This window comes from Lygodium microphyllum, chromosome 16, assembly GCF_053477565.2.
Source record: "Lygodium microphyllum isolate KBCC chromosome 16, Lygodium_microphyllum_v1.1.10, whole genome shotgun sequence".
In the NCBI taxonomy this organism is placed as follows: domain Eukaryota; kingdom Viridiplantae; phylum Streptophyta; class Polypodiopsida; order Schizaeales; family Lygodiaceae; genus Lygodium; species Lygodium microphyllum.
In genome coordinates this window covers 22823733-22830744 of record NC_141150.1, presented here as the reverse complement: position 1 = coordinate 22830744, position 7012 = coordinate 22823733, and the positions used below count along the sequence as shown (strand labels likewise).

The window sequence follows — 7012 nt, the reverse complement described above, 5'->3', positions numbered from 1 at the left end:
CCCTAAAGCAGTGAAGTGTGTTTTCCTTGGATACTCATAGGAAAGAAAGGCATACAAGAGCATTATTCTAACTACTCTAGAGATATTGCTCAGCCATGATGTTGTGTTTGATGAGTTAGCATCTTGGTATGCTACTAAGCAGATTGCAGTATATGATGACACTTCACAGGGCATGTATGCTGAAAATGGACAACAAGACACTATGTCTACTAGTGGACCTACTTAGGATGCATCTGGCTGTGTAAGTCCTTAGACGACAAGTAGGCTATGGAGCCATGGGTCTCCATCCATTGACATGGATATGTCAGTGAGGGGAAGAGATAAAGGAAAAGAGAATATTTTCGATGATGTTAAAGGTCCATTGACTTCAAGATACAACTCTTCTAAGAGTCTGGGTAGTGAGTTTGGCATATCTGTAGAGTAGGTGGTTACACCTAGAGTTTAGAGATAAATACCACCTCATGGGAGAGTAGAATCTAGTTCACCTCCATTGTAGAGATTGCAGAGAGAAAAGAAGCTTGTAGATAGGCTCACCTATAGTGGTTACTTAGGGAAACATTATGCATACATGACAGAAGTGCAAAAATATAAAGAGCCTACATCTTTTATAGAAGCAGTTAAGGATGAAAACTGGTGCAAGGCTATGGATGTCGAATATGAGGCTTTGTTGAAAAATAGAACATAGGATTTGGTTGAGTTGCATGAGGGAAAAATGCATATTGGATGCAAGTGGGTCTATAAGGTAAAATGTAAGTCTGATGGCTCATTATAGCGAGGTATAAAGCCAAATTGGTTGTGAAAGGATATGCCTAGCAGTATGGGTTGGATTATGAGGAAACCTCTAGTCCTATTGCTAAGATGAAAAATGTATGAATTGTTATTGCATTGGCTGCATCCAAAGGCTGGAATATTTATCAAATGGACATTGAAAATGTTTTTCTAAATTGTGATTTTGTAGAAGAGGTTTATATGGATCAACTAGAGGGCTATGTGCATCTCGATTATCAGTCATATGTATGCGGATTGAAAAAAGCATTGCATGGCTTAAAGCAAGCCCCATGGGCATGGAATGCTAGGATTACTTCCTGCCTCTACAAACACTTGGATTTTAGCTAGGCAAAGCTTATCATAGCCTATTTACCAGGAAAACATTTTTTCACACTATCATCATTGGAAGTTGGATATTTCAAAGTTGTGTTTACACTAGCAAACTACAAAATTGGTTAGATTTGAGATGAAACTAACTTTACATTATTTGAGTTGAACAATTTATTTTTGAGTTACATTCACCCTACTTATGTCTAAATTGGTTCAATTCAAACCACTAGAGAAAAAAAATCTATGTTCATATTGCATAAAGCAATACTAGTTATCTGTGCATCACTAAATCCATTGTCAAGATTGAGGAGGTTAATGCATTGCACTATAGTTCAAATGATTATACTTTGGTTGCTTCTTCAGTTGTTGGCAACAATTGCCATAATGAAGTGTTGAGATATACATAGATGTTGAAGTGTAGATCATGTTAGAAAACAAAGGGTGTGAAAGAGTGAGGTGTGTCCAATACCAAATAGTGATTATTTTGTAGTTTGCAGACAACACCTATAATAGAATCAATAAGACATGAAGAAAAGGCACAAAAGGGTTGTTTCTATGCAAACTTAGAGGTCTTCTTCACATGCATAAGCAAAAAGCATTCTCCAAAGTATCTATTTGTGCACATATTCTCATTACTCCTTTTAAAGGAGTTAGTCACTACTAAGGGAAATGCCTTGATAAGGCCTCTCCATATTTTTCAACAAGTCACATATGCCAAGAAGCCACTAAGCAAAAGCATTTTCTCTTCCCAAGACAAGGAAAATCTCATGCGTTCAAAATGCATGATGTCCAAAAAGAAAAGAATATATGATATTTGCCTTTCAAGAACAAATGCAAAACCCTATCCAAGCAAAGATGAAGAACTTGAAGATCTAGAAGTCTAAGGAGACCAAGATGATCAATATGAAGCTTCTCCAAGAATGCCAAAATATAAAGGAGATCAAGATCAAGAAAACAAGGACATAATTATGACTAAGTAGTCAAAAATCAACAAGCAAGAAAAACCAAAGGCAATATCCAAAAAATCTTAAGAAGCTACAAAATCCACAATTATAATGTCCACCATTGGCACCAATGATGTAGTAAAGGGCACTAATTCCCAAATCAATCTAAGTTGTATTTGCCTATTCGTTGATGACATTGCTAGAGCTAGCGGCCTTGTATGACATAATTGAGAGCTAAAGGGCTAGCTAGCATGTAGGGGGGATATTGAACAAGTGAAACCTACATCCTTGGGTGAAATTTGTCCAAAGGACAAGCTAGCACCAAGGGAGGGTGTTAAAATAGTGGTGCTAGAGGCACATGTACTAACCCATAAGCAAAGTGAGGAAGAGAGAACCACTCATGAAAGCTATATAATGATGTGGTTGGCTCTTTCATCATTAACTAATGAAGTGAAGTTGTCAAGCTTCTTCATCTCAACTTCTCAATGTTATAGAGCTAATTATTTTGACCTAAAGGACTTCGTTGTTAGTTGCCATGTTCGCATTCTTCTTCTTATTCATCTATACTCCATAGCCCATGCTCTAGTTGTAGCTCTAAATCCACATTTTCCAACAAAGAAGCTTGGTGCCTCCTTTCCCTCTCCTATACATATAAGAAAACATTATGTAGCATTGAAACTCGACCTTTGTGGCCTCCTCCTCATTCAATATAACTTCTTCTGTCACTATCAAATTCAGCTTCCTATTTCAAATGATGTTGTAGAAGACATTATTTCTCTTATCAAAGAGCAAGTTTGTCCCATTTTCATAACACCATCATAATTCAAGAGGTCTCTTTCCTCTACTTAAAATATAGTATGTTGGCATCCTCCAGGTTTCATCTTCTCCATATACAAAGGTGTAAAAGTTTTTGCCCAAGATGTAAGTGAGAAAATTTTTTGATTGATAGTCGAGGTTTTCCTTTTGTAGCCCTGTCCTTTTACATAACTTTCTTAGAATTGGAGTTCACTTTCCCCTTACCGATTGAAAGATGTAAGTGAGCAAATTTTTTGATTGATAGCCAAGGTTTTCCTTTTGTAGCCTTGTCCTTTTACATACCTTTCCTAGAATTAGAGTTCTCTTTCCCCTTACCGATTGAAAGATGTTACCCTAAGGTTCTTTCCAATCTATCCTCCATTTGACTAGAGAATGCCAAGCCAATCTTGCCTTTGAACTAGAAGGCCTTTACAAGGTTCTACATGCCCACACTCTTTTTCTCCATCTTTTCATGTCCATCTTGAGCCTTATCATACATTGTGTCTTGCTCTCCATGCAGTTTGATGAAATTTCTAGCAAAATGGCCACTTGCATTTAAAATAAGCATATCAAAACAAGGAGAACTTGATTGGAACATTCAGGTCAAGCCCATAGGATCAAATGCCTCCAAGATCTTTGGGGGTTCATTTTAGGAGTCCTAGAGTGTGTAGGTCCATTTGAAGGATTTTAGTAGTTTAGGTAGTAGTAGGGACATATGGCACTTTATCTAGGGTTTCCACCCAATTGGAGAAGTTGCCATGTATCCAAATAGGCAAATCAGAACAAGTAACCCATATAAGACACTCTTGTTGGAGAACACCTTTGGTTGAGAAAGAGGAACAACATGGGTGTGTGTCAATGAGGTTACCTTTGAACTTGACTACATAATTGAGTACCTAATCATGCTTGGCCTTGGAGCCCATTGCAAGGACCATAAAGAAACCTTTGTCGACAAATGGGTGTTGCAAGAATTTAGCTTAGTAAGCTACACAAAACCACTAAGAGAATTGTCTTTTTTGGGGAGACATCCCATAAAATAGATGTACATAGCAGTAAAATAGTGAGTTGCATACCATTATTTAACGCTAGCAAGGGAGAGTGGAATAGGCACATTTGAAGGTCCAATTGTTGGAATTAGCTAGAGATAATATGTAGGCTTTGTTGTATCTCCACTAATCAAACCAAAGTTGCTTCTCCATCTCTACCATGCCCTTTAGTTCTTTCATTGCTTGAAGGTAGTCATTCACTCTTTCCCATTGATCTACTCATGATTCTCATTTATCTATCTTGCATGCTTACCTCCTTTAAGTGATTGCTTGGTGTGTGGAGATGATTGCATGAAAACCTAGTGGGCGATGATAGCCCTAAAGTGCCACCTAAGGCTATAAACAATATGTACCACCACACATTGCCTCCATACCATGGTTGGGTGGTCCATGACCATTAGACTACATTGATTCTCCCCCTTCTTGAGGTCAGAGGGATGCTTAGTACACTGTGGTGGGTGTGCAGTATATGTGCACTAGTGTAGTGTGTAGTGCATGTGCATAGTGTACTAGTACACTAGTGCAATTTAGTATAGTGAAGCTTTCGATGTGTTATCTTGAAAACATGGTCTTCATCCCTTAGTTTTTTGCACATGATGTTCATAATCCAATGCCTTCTCCTAGAAGATAATTACTAGAAAACGAGGAGGAAAAGCTCTTTCCTAAGGATTATGAGTTTGTAAGAAAATATCTAATCTTATGATTGGTTAAAATGATTTATCTTCATTGTCCTTGGAAAATTTATATATTGAGGACATGTAAACATATATTGTTAAAAGAACAAGTAAACAACAATCAATGAGTAAACAACAAGCTATCATATGTGTACCTTGTGCGCAATATAAACAATGAACCAAATCTCATGTCCGAAATTATTTCATAATGTTTGTGAAGAACATGAAGCAGTGTTCACTCAAGAACAAAATGTGCTTGACTCAACTACTACTAATTTTGACAAGTCTGCTACCATGCACTACTACTGCTGCTATTGTCACTTTCACTTCTTCTTCTTTTGCTCATGTGGTCAAAGATGATGTGTACCCCCCGTAAATTATAATTTAAGCTAAAACATAGTTCTTGAAGTCCCAATTAAGGTCATAAATGGAATATACTATCATGTCATGCTTTTTTGGGCCATTGTCAAGCTTTAGCACCTCTCACATCTTTGTGAAAGGGGATATTGTATAAATAGCTTGGACAATCAAGTCTTGAGTAAATCTAAAATTGAGTAATTGTGAAACATGTGCAAAAAGAAAAACACATTGGGGCTAGTAATGTGACAAAAAAAGTGAATATGCTAAGAATCTTGTTTATGTGTCATCATTAACTTTGCTAAAAAGCTTCAAATTATTGGCTCATAAGTGCATTATTACCTTGAGAAACCCCCAAAAGTTGTATTTTTCAAATTGTTTATGAGATTCAAAAATAGAAAATTTAACATTAGACACATTTAGTTCCTTTTGATATCATCTATATGCTCAAGATATTCAAATATTAAAAAAATGCAAATTATAGATCCGATCCTCCAAAAAATACATTCTTTCTCTGGCCCAAAAATTAAAAAGTATGTGTTAGGCTCGAGGATAGAAACTTATATAGAAAAGAAAAAGCTCACCATAGAAAGTTGGTTGGTGAGATCGGATTTGAACCCCCTTTAAAAAGACGTACGTTTTCTTAACATTAAAATGCTCGATGTGTTGAGAGTCGGATTTGAACCCACGCCCTTTCGGACCAGAACCTTAATCTGGCGCCTTAGACCAACTCGGCCATCTCAAACCGGTTGCAAGTAGCTTTGACTTTTACAATAAATTCATTTTCATGCAGCAATACTACGAATACTTCCGGTGGTTCTTTGCCTCCCATATTAATGATTAAGTCACGCTTTCTCCTTTTTTTACACCGTTTTCGATATCGTTCTCCATTGTTGTGAAGGAAGAAAGCCGAACAGTAACATTTTATGCAGTTTGGTTTGGTAAGAAGCTTGAACACGTAGGACATACAGATGTTGATCAGGAAGATTGCTGCGTCTGCAGTGCGCAGAACCAAGAGCAATCATCATGGCTTGTTTGCCCTGTGGGTTTATTACTCCATTGAAATGCCTTTACAGGCCCGAACTCTTTACTGTTGGTTCATCCGGCGGAGACATAGGGAACAATATATTCCGCGCACACACACACACACACATGCGTGTATATAAATAAATAAATCCACTTCTGTATCCGAAGGCATACCAAGAATTCTCCTTGGCATGCAATATGCCAAGAAGAAAGTCACATAACTCCCTCTCATACAAGCAGAAATGCATCTACTCCAAGTTACGCCAATGAATATAGAAAATAGAAACTACAGATTATGAAAGCGATTATATTCACGCAACAGAACTCTTTCCTCAATTGAGTACTCTTAAGCATGTGAAGATGTCAAAGGTCTCACCTCATTGCAACACAAAGCTAGAGAAGGAAGAAAATTGACATGGATTGTGAGGCCATAATGAGCAATACAAGGAAGCCATAGCAAGACGAAAACTACTAAAGAGTAACATTGACAAGTTTTGCAAGCCTAGTGCGTTAAACCCTTCTTGAAGGTAGCCCTGAGATTGCACCAAGTGTCCTATCAACCATGTCAAAGTGATCAATACCATGGACTTGACTTTCCTTCCAAGGTCAATCGAAGGCTCCTATCTTCACTTTGAAGTTTGTTCTCAATAGCACTAAACATTTGAGGTTTGGGAATGGATCATGAAAACTTGTAGCTACCTCATCAACGCCACACCATGTGTTCACTATATAGATTTTTACTTTGGGGTTGGAAAAGAAGTAATAAAGTGCTAGCACAATTTCTTTCAAACATACTTTTCCTAGATTCCTAAACTCTAGAGGGCATGACCATCATTAGCATATTGGTGGTAGTATTAGTTGCTTATGGGCCCATACAATATAGAAAATAACGGGTACATATTTGAGTTTGGAAGCTTGGAAGCATGCTCGTGTGATTTAGTCATTCCTAAAGGTATACCTAGGGACTATGCTAATGGTTTGAGGACTAGATGTAATGAAGCAGACCTAGGAGAGAGAAGGGGAGAAGGGAGAGACTGCAAAGAGGAGAGATAAGGAGGAAGTAGATGAGAGA

The 7012-nt window shown here is 37.5% G+C and overlaps 1 non-coding gene across 1 annotated transcript; it reads right to left on the bottom strand.

Moving 5' to 3' along the window:
* Positions 1-5578: 5578 nt before the first annotated feature.
* Positions 5579-5660, bottom strand: TRNAL-AAG (transfer RNA leucine (anticodon AAG)). The gene has a single exon. It is a non-coding gene; the product is annotated as a tRNA-Leu (tRNA).
* Positions 5661-7012: the final 1352 nt, after the last annotated feature.